The sequence below is a fragment of the Lissotriton vulgaris genome, chromosome 10 (genome assembly GCF_964263255.1).
Source record: "Lissotriton vulgaris chromosome 10, aLisVul1.2, whole genome shotgun sequence".
Classification (NCBI taxonomy): domain Eukaryota; kingdom Metazoa; phylum Chordata; class Amphibia; order Caudata; family Salamandridae; genus Lissotriton; species Lissotriton vulgaris.
Genome location: NC_141698.1, coordinates 111078486 through 111105181, shown reverse-complemented (window position 1 = coordinate 111105181; position 26696 = coordinate 111078486). Strand labels below are relative to the sequence as shown.

The 26696-nt window shown below is 43.7% G+C and overlaps 1 protein-coding gene across 3 annotated transcripts in view; it reads left to right on the top strand.

Moving 5' to 3' along the window:
* IQCE (IQ motif containing E) overlaps positions 1 to 26696 on the top strand; it is a 272321-nt gene that overhangs the window by 226826 nt on the left and 18799 nt on the right. The window lies entirely within an intron of this gene.

Below are 26696 nucleotides of genomic sequence, written 5' to 3'. Positions count from 1 at the left end.
AAAATTAACTTTAAATACAGTTTTAACATGGAAAAAATGCACATACCTTGTGTTAGAAATGGGATTCCTGGTTGGCTGAGGTATGCACCCAGGCTAGTCAGGAACCACTGCTCCAGCATGGTCATGTAGATACACACTAAACGATAACCTGTGCGCACCCTCTGGTAGCTTGGCACAGAGCAGTCCGGTTTATCTAAAGAGGCAATGTGTAACATATTTGTGCAGCACGCACACACAGTACCACAATGAATACTCCACAAAAAGGCTCTACAGAGTTATAGAACAATAGAGAATATTTATCTAAGTAAAATGAGCCCAAAACGACAAAATTACAACCCGTAGAAGTTGAGATAAGAATTTTTAAAGATGAAATGTAAAAACAGTGCCTAGAAGTCACTAGCCTTCAAAAGGTCGCGAGGGACCGGTGCAAATCCAAAGTTCAAGCCGACCGCGAGGAAGGGCAGGCCAGCTACTGGACATAATCAGGGCCCGCCATGAAAGTACTTTGTATGAAGCAAAGCGTTGAGGCTGAGGACACAATGTGTCAGTCTTTTCCATTGCGCCCGGTTGCTGTCGTCGTCGTCGTTGAGCTACACGGAGTTGAAGGCAATGCATCATCATTGGGCCGCGCAGGCTGTAGAACTCCTGTCTTCGAGCAGCCTTTGCGTTGGCATCGAAGGGCCAAGCGCCAGTTCCGATCGGCACAAAGGTGACAATGCTTCATTTTGTATCCAAACAACAGCAGAACCCACTTCTGAGCCCCACAACCTGGAGAGGGCACCTCAGGCAAGGGTAGGACTCAGAGAAGTCAGAGTCCATCAGCACCAACAGTATTTAAGGAAGTCTTTTGTGTCCCTGAAACTTCAGAAACAGGAGCCAAGACAGCAACTCCTTGGAGAGCACTTGGAGGGAGTCCGAGTCCAGCTCTCAGCAGACACCAAGCAAAAAAGCATTTCTTCCAGAAAAGCAGTCCAGTGTATTCCTTTCAGCAGCCCAGCAGTCCTTCTGACAGCGATTCAGTTCAAGATCCATAAGTGTCTGACTTTAGGGGGTCAGAGACATAGTACTTATACCCAAAAGTGCTTATGGTGTAGGCAGTGACTTCAAAGCAGCTCTATGAAGTGCACACGTATCTTTTCAGCCCAGTCTTGTCTGCCAGGCTATCTGTGGGGGGTAAGCATTAATTTGTGTGGAGACAGAACACTGCCTATTCAAGTAAAGTGTTAGCCCCTCCCTCTCAACCTGCCCAGTCAAGGCCTTCAGAAAGCAGATGTATGTAGATGGGTACTCAGACACACCTATCATTCCTGTGTTGTGGCTGTCTAGAGGGAATGCACAGTGTGTAGCTGTCACCCACCCCAGATGTGTATTGGAGACAGGGTGTCAGGCACACAGAGCAGTAAGTGCAGAGAACTGTCCACGTTCTAAAAGTGGTATTTCGAAAACAGTAACGTTAAACTTCACCAGTAACAAGGACTTATCATTTCCATTCCAAACATATGAAATATGAAATATGAAACCGCTCCTCCTCTTTGATGAGGAATTACAGCTAAAAACTGTACTAAGGAATCCCCAATGCTAGAATATGAGATGCGTAGACCCCACAATACTGAAAAATAAAATAAGCTGTTTGTCACTACCAGCACATGCAAAACTTACATGTCCTACGTTTTACTTACCTTAGCGTTTCTTGGGGCCTACCTTAGGGGTGACCTATGTAATAAATGTGGAGTTTAAGGCTTGGCAAATATTTTTCAACGCCACGTCAACGAGGCAGTAAACTGCACACACACACACACTTCAGTGGCAGGCCTGAGACTGGTTTCAAAGGCTGCTTCTGTGGGTGGCGCAATTAGTGCTGCAGCCCACTTGTAGCATTTGATGTACAAGCCCTGGTTAAATGGTATACCACTTCACAAGGGACTTACCAGTAAAGCAAATATGCCAATCAGGTATACACCAATTTCCTCATGTTTAGGGGAGAAGCACATGCACTTTAGCAGTGGTAAAGTGCTCAGAGTTCGAAGGCCAGCAAAAAGAATCAGCAGAAACAGGAGCTAAAAGGCAAAACGTCTAGGGGAAAATCACCCTAAGGATGCCAGATCTAACACTGAGGCATCACATTCAGTTACAATATGAAAATATAACTATACATGGTAATGGCAGTTGTTCACTTGGAAAAATCAAAGACACAGATTGTTTGTTATAGAAAATAGGTTGAATTAGAATACGGCCGGGAGACAGTCAGCCCTGTAGGACTGAAAACTGTGTCAATTTGCTTTAGGCAGGCAGATTCTTACACTCACAAATTGTGCCGACTTCATACATATCTTAAACGGCAATAACAAGTCACAGAATAATACAAGTTAAGGAAATATTTCCACATAAATACCACACCACCTGCATGCATTCTTGAACTCATGTCCTCTCCTCTCGGATCTCCCTGTCTTAAGCCTAACAGCTTTGATGAAACATTTTCCTTTAACCTCTCCTTATTGAGTGTGTTTATTCTGCTGGTCTCACGTTTTCTTATCTTATGTTCTAGAACCAGGTCTCTGCTAATAAATAGAATGGAGTACGTGCTTGTGAGCTGAGATCTTGATTTCTTCAAGGCTTTGTTAGTCATTTATCCCTATTGAACTAAACTTTCTGATCTTGTGTTTTGCTCTCCTCACAACCCACACCTTTACTCTTTGTCCTTGTGTAATGTGGGTCTGTTTTTCGTCTATGAATACATTAAGTTTTCAAGTGCTTTCCGCTGACAGCTGTGGTGTTTTTTCATGTCTGTCTTAGGTTTCCTCGCATTTTATATTTTCTTTAACATGAGAATAGTTGATATTTCAACTACTTCTTTTAACTCCAGGTCCTTACTAAATGTCAACTGATATGCGATCTTCATAGCGAAATCACCAACACAGGTAACACAAGCCATGAACCTCCCGCCCACCTTAGTGCTAACTCTTTACAGCACGCTATTATTAATTGAAAAACATAATGCATCAAAAGCAAGACCGCATTGAGGGGCAACAAAGCCTTAAACAGTCCTGACATCTAGGATGATTGTCAAAACTATTCATCTGGGACACTTCCTTCGCTCACCATTGTCCATTGTAGATCATGTAAAATTTGTATCGCCTTGCTCAAAGTTCTGTTGTCCTCACCATTTGCACAAGCGTTCCCTCCATGGCTGTCATAAGGTCTAGCACATATCGCTGCTGCATGATCATTATTCTCGTTGTTCGCAACTGTTCCTTAATTGCGTTGAACCCTGTTCCGGTGACATTGATCTTCATTAGCTCTCATTTTGTTTGGAGCCATCGAGCTGTTGCCTTTGCCTGGACGAATGACCACACATTTCCAAAGAACAGTTGAGCATTGTTGAACGGTCTGAACTCTTGGGGTACAGCCTTCCAAGAGGTGATCCCATAGTACTCTGTGGACCTTTTCCAGCCCTGGTGATGAAGAAGAGTGAATAGACGGCTCATGGGGTGTTCACATAGTTTGGTGATGTTCACCCCTGGTATGACTGGAGTGGGTGTTTGCCAGATAACCAGATCGCAGAGGTTTGAGGTAGTTGGACATGTGGGTAGCTGGACTTGTAGCAGCTATCCACATTTGGCAAAATAAATCCAAGAGACACGAGGTGCCCCCCTGCATGTCGGCATTATCTATTGTGGCATTGCAGTTGGTGTTTTATCCCTACACTGATGGTGCCATTCCCTCTGAAACATAAAGAGACTGATAATAATTTCGTAACAGATCGGGGGCCTACTGTCCCATCCACCCCATTGTATTGTGCAATGTTGTTGACCTATGTAATCTCACACTTCCCTATAGTGCCTTTATGAGTGTGAGTTCAATTCCTTAGGAGATGGTTCGGCAGACAAATGTGATTTTTGGGGTGCCACTGATCATGGATGGAAACTGACCCGGTGAATGCAAATTCAGTGTTTTCGGTGAAAACCGAAGGCATTAGGTTGGCGATGTAGTCACTAGTGGTAAAAGAGCTCAGGGACACTGAAAATGCCTTATGCTAACATTCTGTCTCCCCATCCATTAGTTTTCTGGTGCATGTGGACTAGTTCACTTAATATAGTTTGTTACAGCGCAACTAGTTTCATGTGGGCAAACTCATTTAATAAGTCTTGACTTGTCTGTGGGAATGTATATTACTTCTACCTCCTTATAATATCTAGTGGTATTCACCCTAAATGATATGGGTCATATGTATACAGGATGTATTTGGGCCTCATCCTACATAGGAAAATACGTAGTAGGCAAATAGTGATGTTCATGGCTTCTTTAGGCACTACAGGTCAATAAGCAACCTCCGTTCCTCTGCCAACATATTATGTGTCCCAAAATTTCAGAAGTGAAGTATGGCGGATGTGTCTTTTGAGGTGAGGGCAACTCGGCTGTGGAATAAGCTGCCAGCCTCCCTCAGAGCCAGTAAAAGTCTTATACCCTTTAGGAGAGATATAAAAACCTGGCTTTTCCCTAAATAGCCAGAAACATATCAGGAAGGGACATGAAAGATGTGTTATAAATAGGGAGGAAAGTGCTGACCCGGCAGAGTGTACATAGCCAGGATACCTGTTAGGTGAATGCTGCACTTTAGACATGTTATTATTAATAATGTTAATAATAATAACTTCTCTTGGTGACTGCAACCTGATCCGGTGGTATGAGGAGTGAGGGAACACATTACTCATCCGAGGAGGTTCGTTCTATCTCAAGCAGTTGCTGATACCACATCTTATCTAGCAGCGTGTGGTGACGCTCACCCTTTGTTTACACTTGTAGGGCCCTATCAATGGGTCCTTTCCTCCAGTGGCTGAAACTAAGCATATCATTGCAAAAACATACAAGTTATAAAACAGTACTCATTAAACTGCATGACAAAAAAGAAAATAGAAATACATAACTGTTCATTGGTAGAGTCAAATAAAATGATCTAAGTGCAGTGGTTCCTTTTATATCTCTTGGCAAGCCTGTATTGATAGATCTGGTCAGAAATCTGTGAGTTGGAGCCATTACTTCCTTTCAGCCACTTTGATCCTTTGGCCCTTCTAATTTTTGATCTTGCACTTGCTAACATAGTTGTGAATGTAGACGTGTTGCCCTGTCATCACTGGGTGGACCTGCTGGACATTGTTGGGTTCCTTTCTCTAGGATACCTGTTTAGGGAAGACCTTTGCAACCTCTGTTAGTTCTGCCTCCATATCATTTCCTAGTACATCTGTTGTGCTGTGTTTGTCTGTGGTACTTTATCTACAGAGAGGGAAGAACCTCAAGAACACACCTTTCAGATTCATGAACAAAGAGGCGAAAATTGTTAGAATAGTCAGATAGACCCCAAAAAAGAGTTTTGTCCTGAGCTTGACAGAATGCAAGAAAGCTGCTTACATTATTTGATGTCCACAGCTGTAGCTCAGATGTGTCCTCATCAACAAAAGCCAGCAATGCTTTTGTTGATAAGAGAAATTTGGGACCCTGAAAAATAGTTTTCATGTGCTCTGAATCCAATTGTCTCCGCCCTTTCAACAAGGTCACCATACACAAGTTACGTTCAGTTATCAGTTTTAAGAACTCTTCTATCTCATTTGTATGATAGTCCCACTCAAAGTCAGTTCACAAGATGGTGATCTCTCTCTCTATATATATAGCGAAGCAGTGGTTTAATTTCATTTGACGAATATAAATACTTGAAGAAGGACTACCCAGTTATACCAAGTTTCTACCTTCTACCCAAGGTGAACAAGGATGCCCTTGTGCCCCATGGGAGGCCAATAATATCGGCCATAGACAGCTCCACGGAATGCATTTCCCGCTATATTGACTACTTCCTACAGGAATGGGTAAAAAGCTTGGGTTCCTATGTCAGAGACACGACTGACTTCCTGTGCAAACTAGCTTCAATTACCTGGGATGATGAACTATTGCTCATTACCATGGATGTTACTTCATTGTATACATCAATTCGACACTGCAATGGCAAAAAAAAGGGTGAGTATTTCCTTGATAAACGCCCCATTGAATATTTACAGCATAACAAAATGATTGTTGGTATGTTGAAGATTTGTTTGGAACAAAACTTTTTCACTTTTAATAACCAAGTATACCAGCAATTGAGAGGGGTGGCTATGGGGGCCTGCTTCTCCCCTAGCTTTGCCTGTCTACATATGGGGCTATGGGAGGAGCGGGTCCTTATGGGTGACCATAAGGAAATTATGCAGAACAAGGTTATGCTCTACCTAAGGTATATTGATGACCTATTTATGATCTGGAGGGGATCACATGAGGAGGCTACTGATTTTGTGAAACAGTTGAACATGAACAATTTGAACCTCCAATTTACATCGCACATTGACAAAGAAAAGGTTACTTTCTTAGATGTGGAGGTCTATGTCAGGGATGGTACTCTGCAAACAAAGCTACATAGAAAAATAACTGCTGGCAATACAGTCCTACACGCCAGCAGTCAGCATCCCCAACACCTTATCCGCAGCATTCCCTACGGGGAAATGCTGAGATTGCGGAGAATTTGCAGTTCTGACTTAGAATGTGACCTGGCACAACAAGCCAGCAAAACCAGGTTCCTGCAAAGAGGTTACAGTAGTACTCTAATAGAGGGAGCAATTAGACGTACTAAGAAAATCACGAGGGAGGATGCCTTAGTGGCTAAGACTAAACCCAATGCAGAGTATGGTAACAATGAGCAAATTCAATCTAGAGCCATTGTGACCTACAGTAACCAACATTCCCAGATAAGAAAAATTCTGAACAAGAACTGGAATCTGGTCAAGGGTGACCCTATAATAGGTGACCTAGTACCGGATTGACCTAGTTTAACTTTTCGAAAATCCCCTAGCCTTGCTAGTGCCTTAGTCAGCAATACTCTGGAACCCGAAAAAACCTGGATGGATAACATCACTGGTTTCAAAAAATGTCTTACATGTAAAGCTTGTCGCCACGGAGTCAACAAAACTCAGGTCCCACGCCCTTTTTCAGACAAACCTTATATCATCAATAAAAGACTCACATGCAGGACAGAATATGTTGTCTATGTCCTGCAGTGCCCTTGTGGACTACAATATGTGGGGAGTACACGCCCACCTGCCCACAAGCGCATCTTGCAACATCTAAGGGCAATCTCCGGTAAGGACCAGGCTTATCCAGTGACTAGACACTTTGAAACCATACACAATAGTGACCCCAGTAGTTTACAGTATTTTCTTGTGGACTCGGTCTTGCCTCTAAAAAGAGGGGGTAACCGAGACGCTAAACTACGCCTCTTGGAAACCAGGGTTTATCCTTGAGTTTAACACAAAAAGCCCCGGAGGTTTAAATAATAGCGAGGATCTTTATACTTGTCTCTAACTGTAGTAGATCGGCTGATCATTAATCTTGAATGTTTCATGAATTTATTTGTATGAGCGATTTCCCCTAACTGGCTCTTGACTTGGTTTTAATCTGACTCTGCTACCTGCTGTTAACGGTAGCATGTTTTTAACAATCAGTATTAGCACCTTTTCACTTTATAACACTTTTTGCTCTGCAGTAACTATAGGAGGATGTTTTAGAAGTGCATGTCATTATTGTCCTTATTGGTCTGTGCAGTTTGCTTTGGGTATGCCCACTGGGGCACAATTCTCTTTCGCATGTGGAACTGTATGTTTTTTTAACTTCAAATGATAAATTTGGGTTCCTAAGTCTATATATTTATATATAACTTGAGGTTATGTAAACTGACCGAACTGTGTACATATATGGAGTGTATTTGATGAAATTTCTATTGATTAATAGTTATTTTAGCTATGTGTATATATATATGAAATTGAACTATTTATTTACATTAGTTTTAAAAAGAATTTTTATACTCTACTAAAATGTGTACACGCACTGGAACCCATCGGGCACCATGCCCTTTATTTTCTGTTGACTGAACATAGTATGTTTTCACTGTCGATGCAATGGAAAAAGAAAAAAATGTTAACTGCACAGCTGTGGCAAATTAAGCATTAGCACTTTATAAACCCTCGTTTGTGTCCATGACACGCTATGTGAACAAGCCTCTCTCGAGGTGAAACGCGTCATGGCGAATTGCAGGCTATAACTCTGGCACGGAATAAAAAGCACTGAGAAACTGCACTTACTTTGTGGTCTCGCTCTTTTCGTTGTTCTGCGCGGAAGGCAGGGAGGATACGACGACCTTTTGGAATATATATATATATATATATATATATATATATATATACTAGCAGCCCGTCCCAGCGTTGCCTGGGGCAGAAAGGGGCTGGGGGCAGCATTGTAAGCCTCTGTGCACCGCACCGCACCCCCCCCCCCCATTGCCCAGTCCGCATCCCTCCCGCCTTGACATTAGCTATACCGCCTCCCGCTTTGAGCCCGCAGCCCGCCGCCCCCCGCCCCGACCCGACATTGAGCATAGCGCATAGCGCCGCTTTGAGCCCGCCGCCCGCCGCCCCCGCCCCGACTCGACATTGAGCATAGCGCATAGCGCCTACCACCTCCCGCCTCGAGTCTCCCGGCCGCCTCCCGCCCCAGCTTTGTAAACCCCCCCCCCAAGGTCCCGACTTACCTCCCCGCGCTGCCACTGCTCCTCCACTTCTCACCGCTCCGTATTGCTGTTGCTGGTGAACTCCGCTCCTCCCCTCACGCAGACGCTACTAATTTCCTCGCTCTTCCTGTTGCTGTGAACGACGCTACTCCCCTCACGCATACGTCGCGGCCGGCGCTACTTGCAAGGGACTACTTTATTTTTATTAGTAAATATTTTAAACAACCTTTTATTTTTATTTTTATGTAGCCTATGTCCTTCTGCTTGCCCTGAGGTTTTTTAAGATGTCTTGGGTGTTCAGATTGGTGGTGTAGTTTTCGAGTTTACCTTGCCAAAAGGTGCAAGTACTCTCTTTATAATAGTAGTATAGATCTATACTACTATTATAAAGAGAGAACTTGCACCTTTTGGCAAGGTAAACTCGAAAACTACAAAAGAAGGATGCTGCACTCCCAGAAGCTCATATTATCATGTTCTTTAATGAGCAAACAGCATTGCACAAACATCACCCATGCCTTTTAGCCATTGCGGCCTTGTTCACGGTAGTCTGTTTTCAATTAGAAGTGTGTGGTACTGTCTTTTATACCCTCACGGGCATTTTGGGTCTCGTGTTTTTTATAATATATTGTTATTTCACCATGTTGCAATTACTAATATGAAAAGAAGTATTTCACTTTATTTGCTTTTCTTTTTCCTTTCTTGAGACAACAGAACTGTTGCATTTGTAATTCTTAAATAAAGCAAGTGCACACGTAAATCCAACTTGCCAACTGCTATTATTTTGAATAGTTCAATGTATATGCACCTCTTTCACATCTAGTTATTTTCACACCCATCATTTTGTTTGTTGTATCCTTGATTGGAAAATTAGTAATTGCATGTGCTGTGAAAATTATGGCGTTTCAAAACACTACCAGTCACTTCCTTTTAGCACTTCGGAGCGCGCTGTTATTGAAGTCCCACATAGAGTTTCCAGACTCTGCTCTCTGATTTTTCATTCAGTTTCAGGGTTGCATCGGTTTGAAAGGCATATTTTTCAAATGACACACACACACATCTCCATGAGTCTGTCCATGTTCAGGAGAGTTTCACATGGCACCATAGAAGTCCAAGGCCAATCCAGGCTACAATAGTCTTTAAATGTATCGTACATCAGGTGCAGGGAATTTGTATTCCCATTCCACTCTGTAGCTGTTTTCGATCTTCACATTTTTCCTCTCATGCGGGGCGCTGCCACTTAAGTTTAATTCAAAAGCAAAGTGGTCATAGCGGCGCGCACTATCTGCATTTGAAGACCTCTGACATAACAATATCAGTAACTGAAGAATCATAACACCAGGGCCGGTGGCTGGCACGATGACGAAGGGGGCGCTGCGTTGTACAAAGAGGAGGGAAATCCCGAGAGAAAGTGTCTCTCTTCAAAGGATTTCCTTCCCCCTACAACGCTCATCTAACGCCATACCTGGAGTGCAAAGAGAGCATGCACGCGCACACACGCTGAACCAAAACACCAATGAACAATGAAAAACCGGGACATTTCTCTGTTTCGCCCGGACACTTTTTAAAAACCCGGACATTTCCTTAACTTGGAAAAAAGTGTCGGGACACTTCTCTACAAACGGGGACCGTCCGGGGAAAACCGGGACGTCGATGGTGCACTCTGCAGCCTGTTCTTCATCCAGGCTCTGTTGGCACTATCGTCCCGGCGGTCCAGCAGCTGACGGAAATTTAGACATGCTGGCAGGGGCACGTACCTGCCGCTTCTGGAACCCCAACTGCAGGTCACTCACCTTCCTGGACGCCGCTCCTCCCCACGCTCCTGACGTCAACACGCAGGTCACGGCCGGCTCTACTTCCAAGGGACTACTTTTTTTTTAATGTTAACTTTTTAAATAACAAATATTTTTATACTTTATATAGCCTATGTCCTTCTGCTTGCCCTGAGGTTTTCTAAGATGTCTTGGTTGTTCAGATTGGTGGTGTAGTTTTCGAGTTTACCTTGCCAAAAGGTGCAAGTTCTCACTTTATAATAGTAGTATAGATATATATACTAGCAGCCCGTCCCAGCGTTGCCTGGGGCAGAAAGGGGCTGGGGGCAGCATTGTAAGCCTCTGTGCACCGCACCGCACCCCCCCCCCCCATTGCCCAGTCCGCATCCCTCCCGCCTTGACATTAGCTATACCGCCTCCCGCTTTGAGCCCGCAGCCCGCCGCCCCCCGCCCCGACCCGACATTGAGCATAGCGCATAGCGCCGCTTTGAGCCCGCCGCCCCCGCCCCGACTCGACATTGAGCATAGCGCATAGCGCCTACCACCTCCCGCCTCGAGTCTCCCGGCCGCCTCCCGCCCCAGCTTTGTAAACCCCCCCCCCAAGGTCCCGACTTACCTCCCCGCGCTGCCACTGCTCCTCCACTTCTCACCGCTCCGTATTGCTGTTGCTGGTGAACTCCGCTCCTCCCCTCACGCAGACGCTACTAATTTCCTCGCTCTTCCTGTTGCTGTGAACGACGCTACTCCCCTCACGCATACGTCGCGGCCGGCGCTACTTGCAAGGGACTACTTTATTTTTATTAGTAAATATTTTAAACAACCTTTTATTTTTATTTTTATGTAGCCTATGTCCTTCTGCTTGCCCTGAGGTTTTTTAAGATGTCTTGGGTGTTCAGATTGGTGGTGTAGTTTTCGAGTTTACCTTGCCAAAAGGTGCAAGTACTCTCTTTATAATAGTAGTATAGATCTATACTACTATTATAAAGAGAGAACTTGCACCTTTTGGCAAGGTAAACTCGAAAACTACAAAAGAAGGATGCTGCACTCCCAGAAGCTCATATTATCATGTTCTTTAATGAGCAAACAGCATTGCACAAACATCACCCATGCCTTTTAGCCATTGCGGCCTTGTTCACGGTAGTCTGTTTTCAATTAGAAGTGTGTGGTACTGTCTTTTATACCCTCACGGGCATTTTGGGTCTCGTGTTTTTTATAATATATTGTTATTTCACCATGTTGCAATTACTAATATGAAAAGAAGTATTTCACTTTATTTGCTTTTCTTTTTCCTTTCTTGAGACAACAGAACTGTTGCATTTGTAATTCTTAAATAAAGCAAGTGCACACGTAAATCCAACTTGCCAACTGCTATTATTTTGAATAGTTCAATGTATATGCACCTCTTTCACATCTAGTTATTTTCACACCCATCATTTTGTTTGTTGTATCCTTGATTGGAAAATTAGTAATTGCATGTGCTGTGAAAATTATGGCGTTTCAAAACACTACCAGTCACTTCCTTTTAGCACTTCGGAGCGCGCTGTTATTGAAGTCCCACATAGAGTTTCCAGACTCTGCTCTCTGATTTTTAGGTCTCGCCTGTCGATGCGCATGCGCATCGAGCAAGGCGAGACTATAGCGAGTTATCCACACTTTATCCACACTGCAAGGAATCGTGGCGATTCCTTGCAGTGCCCGTGACTTTTAAGGTCAATGCGCATGCGCATTAAGCTTATGCGCATGCGCATTGACCTTAAAAGTCACGGGCGCGTGCATGTCCCCTCTCCGCCCCCTCCCCCGTTCCGCCCCCTCCCCTGTTCCGCCCCTTCCCCTTCCCGCCGCTCGCCATATGTTCGCTCGTTCCCTCCCACTGGCAGCCTGCGGCCACTGCTGAGAAGCTTGTTGTTTCTTTTCTTGGTCATCACTGGCAGCTTGAGTGCATTATGATTTGCACGATTTCAAGGCAGGGCTGCCATTTGAAACGTAAGTGCCCTGTATTTTAAATTGATTTCGCTGAGGTTTAAACCCTCTTTTCGGACTACTCAGTCCCGTGCCTCCCCTACTCTCCTCCCCCCTCCTCCTCTCCTCCCCTGCCTGCCTGCCGCATTTCTCCTCCCCCCTCCCCTCTCTTCCCTCCAGCTTGTTGTTTGTATAATTTAACCCGCTCCGCCCCCTCCCCTTCGTGTCGCATTTCTCCTCCCCCCTCCCCTCCGTCCGTCCGTCTTGTTTTCCTTAATTTCCACTAGCTTAAGATAGGTAGTGTGAATGAAAACAAATTGGGATGCTAGCTTTTCGGGTCTTGGCAGAAGCAGAGTGACATTGCGTCTCTTAAAGGTCTACCATAGTTCGCTATCTACATTTCGAATGAAGGATGTTCAGTTGTAAAACACGTGGCATTTTATGGTGATTTGAAGCAGAGTCCACGGACTCACCACAGCCAGCCGGGTTGCTTTGTTTGTTCCCTGCGCAGAGGAGGCGCCCTTGGTTTCAGTTTTCTGGCTGTGGTTGCATCATAGCAGGGGTCAGCCCTTAACGCTGGTAAAGCTAGAATGTGCGCAGATGTTACGGCGTTCGTTTTCAGAATTACTCTTTCTTTGATTTTCTGATGGGCCAGTACTTTGAACATAATCCTTATTTGAGCCCTTGCATTAGTGATTCCATGTCATATTAACTTCGAGCTGTCCGATGCTGGCCTCCCAGGAGCAGGATGAACACAGCACTTTTCCCCTGTAATTTGATAGGCTGGCGACAGGCGTTGCTGCGCACTGTGTTTATCCAGCATCATCGACTTCAGTTACCGAAGCAGGCTGTGGCATCTCCCTTGCCGAAGGGCCTCGATATCCATAGGCTCGACAATGCAGCTTGTTTTAGAGGCTGTTCTCACTCCGATGCCTCGTGTAGTTGTTTTCATGATATTATTAAATTGGTCATGCCTTTGAGTAGTGCGGGGTAAATATCCTCATAGATGGCCTTTCTCGCAAATTACTCTATAATGCTGCATTATTTTTTAATACACTGCCTTTTCATTAGCCTTCCACCAACAAAACATAATTTAAAAGGTAATGTTTTGCCGCATTCTACCCGATTATGTATTGTCCTTTTTATTGTTTAGCTTAGTTTCTAGTGATTTTGCACTGTCGGATGTACATATAGTTTCATTTGTTGAAACCCTCACCATAGCTCGATTTCATAGGCCTGAATATATACGTATATTACAGATTGCACATGGACTTAGCAAGAGCGCATGTTACTACTTGGCTGCGTTTAAGGTGTTATTGAGGTCAGTGTACTTTAAAAATTTGAACAGTTTCTTTAGTATTATGTCACGCATTCTTAAGCAAGTAAAGAGGTGCCTCAACTTCTGTTCCAGTGATAGTCAATGTCTTTCTGTAACAGTCTCAGCGAATGATTCTGTATTTTAATGTCCATCCTAGCATTTTAGCAGACAAAGGACATCTAATACTTTGTACTGAATTTTAAAGTCGCCGAGCTGTAATCTAAGCCACTCGTAACCCATGGTGGATATTGAATTGTAAATCCTCATTGTTGACCGACGAGAATGTACTTAATATTTGGACTTAAGATTCACGCTCTTCCAGTCAACATTCAACTGCTTTTTTGCAAAACAACCCATTGCCTCCTACCTCCAGACCAAGATCTCACTCACCCTCACCCTCACTCACCCTCACCATCACTCATCCTCACCCTCACTCATCCTCACCCTCACTCATCCTCACCCTCACTCACCCTCACTCATCCTCACTCACCCTCACCCACACTCACCCTCACCCTCAACCCCTCACCCTCACTCACCCTCACTCACTCACCCACCCTCACTCACCCTCACTCACCCTCACTCACCCTCACTCACCCTCAACCCTTCACCTTCACTCACTCACCCTCACCCTCAACCCCTCACCCTCACTCACCCTCACTCACCCTCAACCCCTCACCCTCACTCACCCTCAACCCCTCACCCTCAACCCCTCACCCTCACTCACCCTCAACCCCTCACCCTCAACCCCTCACCCTCACTCACCCTCAACCCCTCATCCTCAACCCCTCACCCTCACTCATCCTCAATCACTCACCCTCAACCCCTCACCCTCACTCACCCTCAATCCCTCACCCTCACTCACCCTCAACCCCTCACTCACCCTCAACCCCTCAGCATCACCCTCACTCACCCTCAACCCCTCACCCTCACTCACCCTCACTCACCCTCGAACTCTCACCCTCACTCATCCTCACACTTACTCACAATAACTCAGCCTCACCCTCACTCACCCTCGACACATCACCCTCACTCACCCTCACCCTCACTCACCCTCACCCTCACTCACCCTCACTCACCCTCACCCTCACTCACCCTCACCCTCACTCACCCTCACTCACCCTCACCCTCACTCACCCTCAACGCCTCGCCTTCAACTCCTCACCTTCAACACCTCACCCTCAACACCTCACTCACACTCACTATCAATCATCCGCACTCACCTTCAACGCCTCCCCTTCAAATGCACACCCTCACTCATCCTCACTCATCCTCAACACCTCACCCTCACCCTCATCCACCCTCAACACCTCACCCTAACTCACAATAACACTCTCACCCTCACTCACTCTCACTAACACTCACCCTCAACACCTCACTCACCCTCAACACCTCACTCACCCTCAACACCTCACTCACACTCAACTCCTCACTCACCCCCACCCTCACTCACCCTCAACACCTCACCCTCACACAGTGCAATAGGTCTCGCAGGATTTTTACTTAAAGATTTTACATTTGCTTATTGCTTTTTTGATTTGTAAATCTTTTGCATTGCCTACAAAAAATAAAATGCAAAAGATTTAAAACAAAAAAGATATAAACAATTCTAAAAGCACTAACTCTAATGCTGCGAGACCTATTGCATTTCTAATGCTTGTTCATTCAGTTTCAGGGTTGCATCGGTTTGAAAGGCATATTTTTCAAATGACACACACACACATCTCCATGAGTCTGTCCATGTTCAGGAGAGTTTCACATGGCACCATAGAAGTCCAAGGCCAATCCAGGCTACAATAGTCTTTAAATGTATCGTACATCAGGTGCAGGGAATTTGTATTCCCATTCCACTCTGTAGCTGTTTTCGATCTTCACATTTTTCCTCTCATGCGGGGCGCTGCCACTTAAGTTTAATTCAAAAGCAAAGTGGTCATAGCGGCGCGCACTATCTGCATTTGAAGACCTCTGACATAACAATATCAGTAACTGAAGAATCATAACACCAGGGCCGGTGGCTGGCACGATGACGAAGGGGGCGCTGCGTTGTACAAAGAGGAGGGAAATCCCGAGAGAAAGTGTCTCTCTTCAAAGGATTTCCTTCCCCCTACAACGCTCATCTAACGCCATACCTGGAGTGCAAAGAGAGCATGCACGCGCACACACGCTGAACCAAAACACCAATGAACAATGAAAAACCGGGACATTTCTCTGTTTCGCCCGGACACTTTTTAAAAACCCGGACATTTCCTTAACTTGGAAAAAAGTGTCGGGACACTTCTCTACAAACGGGGACCGTCCGGGGAAAACCGGGACGTCGATGGTGCACTCTGCAGCCTGTTCTTCATCCAGGCTCTGTTGGCACTATCGTCCCGGCGGTCCAGCAGCTGACGGAAATTTAGACATGCTGGCAGGGGCACGTACCTGCCGCTTCTGGAACCCCAACTGCAGGTCACTCACCTTCCTGGACGCCGCTCCTCCCCACGCTCCTGACGTCAACACGCAGGTCACGGCCGGCTCTACTTCCAAGGGACTACTTTTTTTTTAATGTTAACTTTTTAAATAACAAATATTTTTATACTTTATATAGCCTATGTCCTTCTGCTTGCCCTGAGGTTTTCTAAGATGTCTTGGTTGTTCAGATTGGTGGTGTAGTTTTCGAGTTTACCTTGCCAAAAGGTGCAAGTTCTCACTTTATAATAGTAGTATAGATATATATATGTATATGTATCCTGCATTGGCTAGCCTATACTGTCCAATAATTGTTCCTCTGTCTGTGTGTCTCTGGGTGTTAATTCTATTAGCTACCAATCTTCAAGGGGTGCAGTTACAGTTCTATCATGGGGATGATATTTGGTATTGTCACTATTTGTTATGGTGTCCATGAGGTCACTACACTACTACAATCCTCTGATATCGATTACTGTCCTTTGCTGACTGCTGCAGTGGCACAAGCACTCGGTCTTCAAGGTGTTTTAAATAGTTCTTCTAAGAATTCATCTAATTACCTGTGGGATCTGCGCCCGCCTTGTTGATGTATATGGTCTGGAGACCTAAAGGTGATGTACAGTCAATACCTAAGTGTTCAAGAATTTCTCCTATTAATGGGTTATTAGAAGGTACGTGTTTTGGTCTCTGCTGGGGTTAGTGCCATTGGAGAAGGTGACAATCTGATTGTTATAAAGATGGATAACTAATTCAGGGATCTGCTGTGCTGACTTTGCTGACTGAGACATTTGCCTAGCTCAGTCAATCCTTATAGTTATGTTGTCTAAATTAGAAGCAATGGTACCATCACCAGATCCGATGATATCACAGAGATCTTTCAAAAAGTTTGGTTTACTTGTATTGCTCTGATACCTGTGTCAATGTCTCTGTTATGTTGGTGTCTAATAGTGATACCGCTATGGATGATGATATTCTCTTCAGATTGAATGCGTATGTTCAGTACTGATTGTTAGTGTGTTTAATTACTGACTGTGTAGTGAGCATGGTTTGCTCTGGCCTCTTCAACCTTAAATAAGACTTGTCCAATAAGTATTTTGTGTAGTGTCATCAGTAGTGTTTTATGTTTGCACAATCAATTTGGCGCCTTGATATTATCGTTTCCAATGTAACTAATATGAAGGTCACTGCTTACGTTTTCTCAGGAACTCTTAAATTTGAATAGGAAGGTTACTCGGGAAATGCATCAATATTTGCTCTAATATTGGATCTTCCAGCTCCTGGACCCGAATGTTGGAGTCCTTCTGTGTAATGTTCTCTTTCTTTACCACCCTTCTAGCGCAATTTTTATTGTGGTGATCTAGGCAGAGCAATATTCTACTTGACCGTAATCCTTACTGGGTCGATATGTATTTTGCTTACGGTGTTTTAGTGTTTGACCGATACTCTGTCATCTATCATAGATAGTATATGTGGTGGTATAGTCTGTAATCCTGATTTGACATAACACATAAAACCAAGCAATTCAAAACCAAATTTTCCATCCAGTATACTCCATCAGGCTAGTCCCAACAAATGATATGCGCATTTGTCTATCCTTAGAAATTAGTGTTTATTTGTTATTGGGCCTATAGCATGCTTGAAAGGAGCGAACATGGATGGAGCTGGACACCAAAACATTAGTGGACCCCACACATAGTTTGCTATTTACCGAGAATGGAACTTGGGCGAACGGTTCTTGCTAAGAGATTCGTTTGCAATTCCTGTATCAAGGAGGAATTCATTAGATGTCCCTACAAACTTTCCTTGTCCATAAGGACATGTGTGGTCTACTGAGATCACAGCTCGTTGTTCTAGTGCTCTCAGGCAATCCTATAGATATCTGTATGAGACATTTCTTGTCTTATCAAACATTTGACAATTATAATCAATTAACGTCATCTGCGTCTGAGGTATTCTAGTGTTAAAATAATTCTGTGACTATTGTATGGCTAGCTGATGTATATCTTTCTCTGTTCATCCGCTCTATTTGGACCTCCTCTAATTACACTTCTCCCTCTTTGTCTGAAAGCTTTAGGACTATTGTGTCTCCAGTGGTTAGTGCCCCCCATAATTATAACAATGTTGTGTAGGTTGGAGGCAGCAATGTAGTTAGTGTCCTTTTTAAGGGAAGGAACTAACTGGTGGGTATGCCTATTGCCTTAGTACCCTTGTTTTTGCTTTATTTATTACGATTTTGTCTTTCCGTTCATTACTTATTTCCCAGGGGATCCACCCGTCTCCTACTGCTGGCATATGTTTCCCATGAATGTTACGCATCCCATTTGAACAACCTATTCTTCCTCCCTTTCTACTCACTTGCTCTCATTCATTCTTCGAAAGAATCCAGTTTCTTTAGTCTCTTATGTCCCACCAGTGGGGAATTGCCGTGTTAGATCTTTGGCTGTGAGGTAGACCTAGTCCTCCAAGTACAGCCCTGTATCACAAAACCCTTTTTTCCCTCATAACATACTGGTCTAACCGTCTTAACTCTCTACACCCATTAGATATATAAGAAAAATATCTTATTTTACTTTTATATATATATGTTGAAATGTGAATGCAAACTCAAAAATGACATACTTTTATACTGTAGTTTTAGTCTGTTGAGTCCCGCTATTATCCCTCCTTGGGCCAAGGGCAGGCATCAGTGTATCCTTGTATTATTCCTTGCAGTGTTTTTCTATTCCCTTTATCCCTAATGGATATATTGTCTCATGTATTCAAGAGGGGTCCCATTTTTTAAGCTAATTTTATATAGTTGCCCCGTCTCTGTCCAGTCCTTGAAGGTTATACCTCAAATATAAAACTGGGTAATGCTTCAACCAAGGTCCTCCAGTGTCCAGCATTGGGTAATCCACAATATACACTACTTCTTTAATCTGTCGCTCTAACCCAGGTAATGCCTCATCTCATATTTGTTTAGAATATGAGGAATCCACAAAATATAAAACATTTTATCATCCGGTCTAACCAAGGGAATATATACCTTAACGCGGATTTTACTCCGCAATACAATCACAACACGGTCGTTACAGCGACCAGGTTGTAACCACGCAATGTCATTCCTACACAAGTCATGACATCGACTTGCAGTAGACGGTGCCGTAACATTAGAAATGTATAATTTACTGTTCCAAATCCAGCCTACAGAACAGTAGGGAAGGTGTTGGAGTAGTAAACTATACTATTCCTTATATCAGAGCGCCATCTACTGCAAATAGATGTAATGACTTGCGTAGTAATGGTACTGCGTGGTTACAACGCGGTCGTTGTAACAACCGCATTGCAATCGTTTTGCGGAGTAAAATCCGCGATCTAAAGGTTGTTTCCCAACCCATGTTATGCCTCATCTCATATTTTTCTAGAATATGAGGAATCCACAAAATATAAAACATTATCAGGTAGATTCATTAAACATTTTTGCGAGCGCAACCGGTGCGAATCGCAAAAATCGGCCGGTTGCACCCGCAAAAATTGCATTTGGGATTCATCAATGGTTCATGCACTCGCAATTTAAGAATTTGCAAATAATTGTGAGTTCTCAAATTGCGATTGCATTTAAGGAATCGCAATTTGCGATTCCTTATATGCAATGCCTTATATGCAATGCATGAACCATTTTAAAATTGCGAATTCGCAATCCGGGGCTGCTATTTACCGCGAAGTCTAACTACGTGGTAAATAGCGAAAACTTAGAAACATGCACTTTAGTGCATTATTCTAAGTTGCATGTTACACACACACATGTCCTTTGGACATGTGTGCGCGCAACATCAGTGTACATTTCCATTTCAGGGGTGCTACAGGGTGTCCTTTGGACACCCTGGCACCCTTGAAATCGCATCCTTATTTGCGATTCGCTAATTGCTAATCGCAAATAAGGATTGACTCCCCATTCATTCCTATGGGCCTTTAGGCCCATAGGAATGAATGGGAAATCGCATCCTTATTTGCGATTAGCAATTTGCGAATCGCAAATAAGGAAGCAGTAGAAATCGCAAAAAATATTGCGATTTCTACATGCATTCCGTTTTGCGAGTCTGTAATAGCGATTCCTTAATAATCGCTAATACAGACTCGCAAAAGAGGACTTTGATGAATCTATATGTTAGGTCCTATTTTACATTTTTCTATTGACAAAAACATATGTCACATGTCAAAGAGGTACAGAGTCAGTCTCAACTATATGCTAGCACAACCTCAGGAAGACCCATCCGTATGAATATACAGATTTTAGCCTAACAAGGTGTCTGCTTAACTTGATTTATCTTTACTTCTATTCAGTCGGGCAGCCTTTGTTCTTTTGGGCACCGTCAATATAGACTGAAATCGACTCCTATCTGGCTGACCATATTAACAAAGAATCAGTTTGTTGGTTATAGAAAATAGATTTACTTAGAATACAGCAGAGAGACAGCCCTGTAGGACTAAAGACTGTGTCAATTTGCCACACACAGGCAGCTTTTTATATACGCACAAATTATGCCGACTTATGCATATCATCTTAAAAAGCAATAACAAGTCACGGAATTATACGAGTTAGTGATATATTTCCACGTAAACCACCCACCGCCAACTACATCCTAGAACTCATGTCCTTTCCTGGGGTCCCCTTATCTTAATACTAACAGGGTTTTGATGAAACATTGTCCTTTAACCTCTTCTTCCCAAGTGTGTGTGTTCTGCTGTTCTCAGGTTTCCTTATCTTGGTTTCTATACTATTGTATATATGACAGCATATTTTCTGAACCATGTCTCTGCTAATAATGGGCATCTAGTACCTGCTTTCTTCAAGGATTTGTTAGCCAAATTTTCCTATTTAACTATATTTGCTGATCTTGTGTTCTGCTGTTCCCTGAACCCTCACCTTTACTCTGTGTCTTTGTGTAACCTGGGTCTGTATTTATTGTTTGTTAGTGGCAATTCACATTTCCCATAGACAGGCAAAATAGTGGTGGTGTTAGTCCAGTTGTGCTACTTGGGACAACTGGTTTCAGTATCAGAGGCAGACATTTCACAAATGCCAGAAGCATGCGTAGTCTTTGACACAGTCATGTATAAGCCTCTGGATCGTTTCAAATGCGCAGTGAATGGGCACCAGGTTTTGTCAAATTTGGTGGTCCTGTCACGAACTAATGCCCTGAGTTTTTCCATTTGAAAAATTGACGACACTTTACCCCACCACAGAGAAAGGAAGTGCGCCTGGGGGAGTGAGATTGAGAAAGTATTGGTAAAGCCAGGAGATGCCTCTGCATGTGATATTGTTAGTAAACAAAGATTCAGTCTGCCCTTCTTCCCTCTGAAACACCCTCCGAGCGAGTGCTCCCTGGCCAACGCAAGACTTGCATGAACCGATATGCGTCTGGGCCAGTAAGACCAAAAGCCTCAACTAGTTCTTCCTTTTGTCTCAGCTCCTCATCTCTGTTAAGCTCTTTCAGTCAAGGCAGCCGATCTAGGTTCCATAAGAGAAAGCCTGAATCTGTGCCCCCACCCCCTGGTGGGAAATCTGGATCATTAGTTAGAGGGGTGCTAATTTATTGGTATCCAGCCTAATATATTATTATTACTAATATTATTACACTCATTTGTAAGGTGCACAACTCATCCCCCTAGGGGATCTCTCGACGCCCGGGAGGAGGTCTCATGTAATAAACTCGCTCAGAATAGCCATGTCTTAAGCATCTTCCTAAATTAGGGGCAGGTTGGGGCAGGCCCGTATTTGTTCTGGAAGCTCATTCCAATGTTTGGGGGCTAGATAGGAGAAGGCACGGCCACCCATTTTGACTTTCCTGATTCTCTGGCTATGCAGCAGGCACCGGTTACTGGACCTAAGACACCGTCCAGGTTGATAGCATCCTATTTTGTTCGTCAGGTAAACTGGACCCAGACCAGGTAGAGCTTTGAAAGCATGCACAACAGCTTGAAAAGAGTTTGTTTCTTAACCGGGAGCCAATGGAGTTGGCGTAGGAGAGGCAGGGAAGGAGTTAATGATGGCTTATTAAGGGCAAGCCGTGCTGCTGTATTCTGTACTACCTGTAATCTAGATAGCAGGTCTTCCCTAATTCCCACCAACAAAGCATTACCATAGTTCAGGTGACTAATTAGAAGTGACTGGAGGAGGGTCTTTCTGGCGCTTAGCGGGATCCAGGGAAAGATCTTTCTCAACATCAGCATGATCCCAAAGCAGGTGCCTGTAAGAGTTTTCACCTGTTCTTCCATGGAAAGCTTGTTGTCAATTCTTACTCCTAGGTTCTTGGCCCATCCTTTAGGGGAGGGTGCTTCTCCTAATTATGGTGGCCACCACTCCGTGGTCCACAACTTTTCTGCCTTACCGAACAGGAGTATCTCGGTTTTGGAAGAATTCAATTGTAGGAAGTTCTTCCTCATACAGCTTGCAATGTCCGTCATGCAGTTTAGAAATCTAGCTTTTGTCACTTCGGGGTTGTTTTCTAAGTGTATAATCAACTACGTATCGTCAGCATAGGATAAGATTTCAAGCCCATGCTTTCTGACGATAGCGGCTACGGGGGCTACATTTAGATTAAACAGTGTAGGGCTCAATATAGAGCCCTGTGGAACCCCCTTATCAACTGCTGCAGTTTGAGACACGAAAGTAACCAGCGGAACGCATTGTGTTCTGTCGGACACATAATTCTGGATCCATTTAAAAGCCAGACCTCTGACACCAATCTCTCGAAGCCTGTTCAATAGAATATGGTGAGAGATGGTGTCAAAGGCTGCCGACAGATCTAACAACACCAGCATAGCTGGAGTATCCCTGTCAAGTGACATTCTTAGCATGTCGCTAACCTCCAATAGGGCTGCCTTAGTGCTATGAAATGCCCGAAAGCGGGACTGGGCGGGCTCCAGAATTTTGTTCTGTTCTAAGTAGCTGGACAACTGTTGATTGATTAGAGTCTCCATCACCTTAGAACAGCAGGGGAGAAGAGAGATTGGCCAATAGTTCTGTAAATCAGAAGGATCTGCCTGGGCTTTCTTGAGCAGAGGTTTAATACGTGCGCTCTTCCAATTCCGTGGGAATGTGGCAGTTGCTAGAGAGTATTACAGATGTCAGCGAGAGTATCTGCTAAGACCGGAGATAACTCAGACATGATTGCCGGGGGCTTTGGGTCAAGGGTAGAGCCCGATTTAGCCTGAAATAGTAGGGCACCCACCTGCTCCCCGGTAATGGGAATAAAACAATCCAGACTCTGAGAGCAGGGAGTTTCCTGGACGGGCACCATCATCAGAAACCTCCACCGACCCAAAAGATTGATATATTTTGTCAATCTTGTTAGTAAAGTGGGTCGCTAGATGATCACATAATTCCTGTGTAGGCGCGGGAGAGGGTTATTCGTCTTTGTGTTAGTAAACTCCTTCAAGATAGTAAAGAGCTCCTCGAGGAATCCCTGGCCTCCAATATGCGAGCGCCTAAATGGGCTCTCCTAGCCGCATTACAGCTGTTAAGGTAGGTTCTATAGGCTTCTCGATATCCCTGTTCATCTAGGTCAGATTTGGATTTCCTCCATTTCCTTTCTTTACCCCTGCAAAGTGTCTTTTTTCTTCTGAGAGTGTCTGTGTACCAAGGGGCGGGGTATGGCCTGTTCTGAACTTTTACCAGCTTCCGAGGTGCGATTGAGTCAAGAGTATTATAGAAGCCTCAAAGGCATCTAATGCCATGTCACAATCCAGATGGTTCATTAGAGCAGTGGGAGTATATACACTTCTAAAGGCAGTGGCTGTCACCTTTTTCCAGGCTCTGTGAAGTTCTTTCCTTGGGGGTTTAAAGGGGCCCAAGAGAAAGTTAATGCTGAGTGGCCTGTCTAGTATACCTTCACTGGGGGATCTACTCTTAGTTTTGCCATATTGGAAAAAGAATTGTATCCAGTATATGTCCTGCCCGATGAGTTGGGCTATCCACTCTGGCGGAGAGAACAAGGGACTCCATCGCTGCAACCTGAGAAGTGGTATAAAAGCCTTCCTCAGCCCAATTCATTTTCAAAAGCTTCACAGATGCACACATCTAAACTACCATTGGTGAAGCCAGTAGGTCTTGCCTTTTGGCTGGTAGTGCAAAACTATTGGCTTTGCCAATGTTTTTTCTGATGATGTGCAGCATAAGCAAAAAGATAACATTCACTGGAAAAATAAGGTTAAACGCATGTATAGTTAGATGAAAATGTCAGTTAAAACCATGTTTCAAACTAATAAACCCACTGAAATTCACCAGTTATCTCAAGTAACTATAACTCACACCCTCACCATGCACTGCTTGCATCCTTGCATATTACGCAACACATGACATGTTCTTGATAACATCCAATATGGAAGGGTATAACGAGTGCCTGGAGAAGGTGCAAGTTATAGTTAATTAAAGAAAAAATTTGAATTCTTTAAAAAAACATACAGGTACTTGCTGATTACTAGTGTACTGCACCATCATTTTTTGTAGAATATATAAAAAAATACAAATAATTTTCCATAGCCATTAACATTTTAGGAAAGTAGTAATAGATATGGAAAATAAAGAAAGGCTACTACTAACCGAAATAAGGTCCTAACCCAAAATACGCCCAAAGTGTGGGGAAAATGATCTTGCAAGCTATTTTAGCATAATTTGCACACTGCAGCATAAATGTTTACATTTATTTTTACAATATATAAAACATCTGAAAAACTCTGCAGTACAATATATTGGTAAATTAGAGTGTATTAGTGTGTTCTTTTATTTTTTAAACCTATTTATTTATTTTTAAAATTATGTACCGTAGTAGTCCATAATATATTTTTTTAAAGTGTTAAACATCATATTAATTTTTCTCCACCTATCACACCTTTATTCTAATTAAGTGTTACTAGGTAGATAAAAAGAACAAAACCTACCACTTACCAATATTTTACAACCTAACCCAGAACTCAGCCATGTTGCACACAAAAACATAACTGCCTTTAACTTTTGTAAAAGCACATTAGCCAATGATATAATGCTTTGTCATCAGCTTGTACCACAATAGTTTCAGTAAATTACAAGAAAACGACTGCAATAACAGATATAACCACATGTTATGCCTTTATAACTTAACAAATACCTACCCTGATTATGTCTGACCCCAAACAGAATCATTGGCACACCATAATCCTGCCAAATTTCATCCAAATCCGACCAGCTGTTTGGCCTCCACGCCCAATACAAAAAGTCTATTGAAAATGCATTCGGGACGAAATTTGTTTTGGGGCCCCCATTTTTCCTTTGTTCCCCGTAGACCAGTTGTCACTAAACTTTCCATCATCCGCCAGTGTAGAAGGAAGAATACGTCTCGAAAGATTTGTGGTGATTTATCAAATGGGTACAAAGTTGTTAACGGAAAATTAGCCTTGGGGGGCCTGCAAGTGCCTGGATACCCTATCGGGTGATTAGCTGCACTTTATAAATCCTGTTTGATTGATTGATTGATTGATTCAACTATTTGAGCAATTCCTATTCCTGGCAAAACTTACTATAACTATAGAGTGGCTACCACGAATAAATTAAAATATATATACACACACATATACACAAAAGTGTAAGTAACTTTGTAGGGCCAGATTGCGATGCGGTTAGGAAATCTTCCTGACCGAATGGGTTTGGGAATGGTTTCCGACCGACTAGGATCGGGAGAGTCCGACCGACCAAGTACGATGCATCCGGATACGATTCGGTCAGACTCCCATTGACTTCAACAATAGCCTATGTTCCAACCGAAAGCATAGGCTCCCACTGAAGAAAGGGGTGGCTAGGGAAGATCGGGCACTCTGTGGCGGGCACCCCCTGGTGCCTGGCATACTGTGCACGGCTGGTAAGAGGGGGACCCTTTGGTACCCCCACGGGCCCGATTGCGAAGGCACCAGGTGAAGGGGAGCCCACTGCAGGTCCCCAAAGTCTGATTCCGACTGCCGATTCGAGTCGGACAGCATTACTTTTAGGGAAGGCTGTCGGAATCCATCATCGTACTCGGTCATTAGGAAACTCAGCCATGAGAGATGTACGATTCTGCTCCGTATGGCTTGGTCCTTCCGGATGCCGTTGGGTTCGGATTTGGATATTCCTAACACCTAACTTTCATCGAAATCGGTTGATAGGAAACCGGGATAGGAAATCGGGAAGACCCCTTACCGATCTGATCGGCACGAAGCAAATGCTGTTAGGAGGCCTTCCTAACAGTATCGTAATTGGGACCATAGTTAGGTGAATGTTACAGTGACAACATTAACGTTTTGAACTAAAAAAATGAAAAACAGAAATTCACCAGATATAGTTAGCACAGCTAACTATATCTTGCGTCCCGTCCCCACTGTGCACTGATTATGACCTCACATATGACATTAATCATGATATGTTCTGTGATGTAATTTATGACATCACAAATGATACGGTTCATTTAACAAATATATTTACATAAATATATGTACAGTTTGGGATGTGTGAGTAGATACCTAAGAAAGAAATATCAGGCATGGAAAGGAATCCTCCAGATTTTCAGAGTGACTGAATGTTTTGGATTGCTTACTTTTCTCACATTGCCTATTATGTAGACACTCCCAGCTAAGTTGG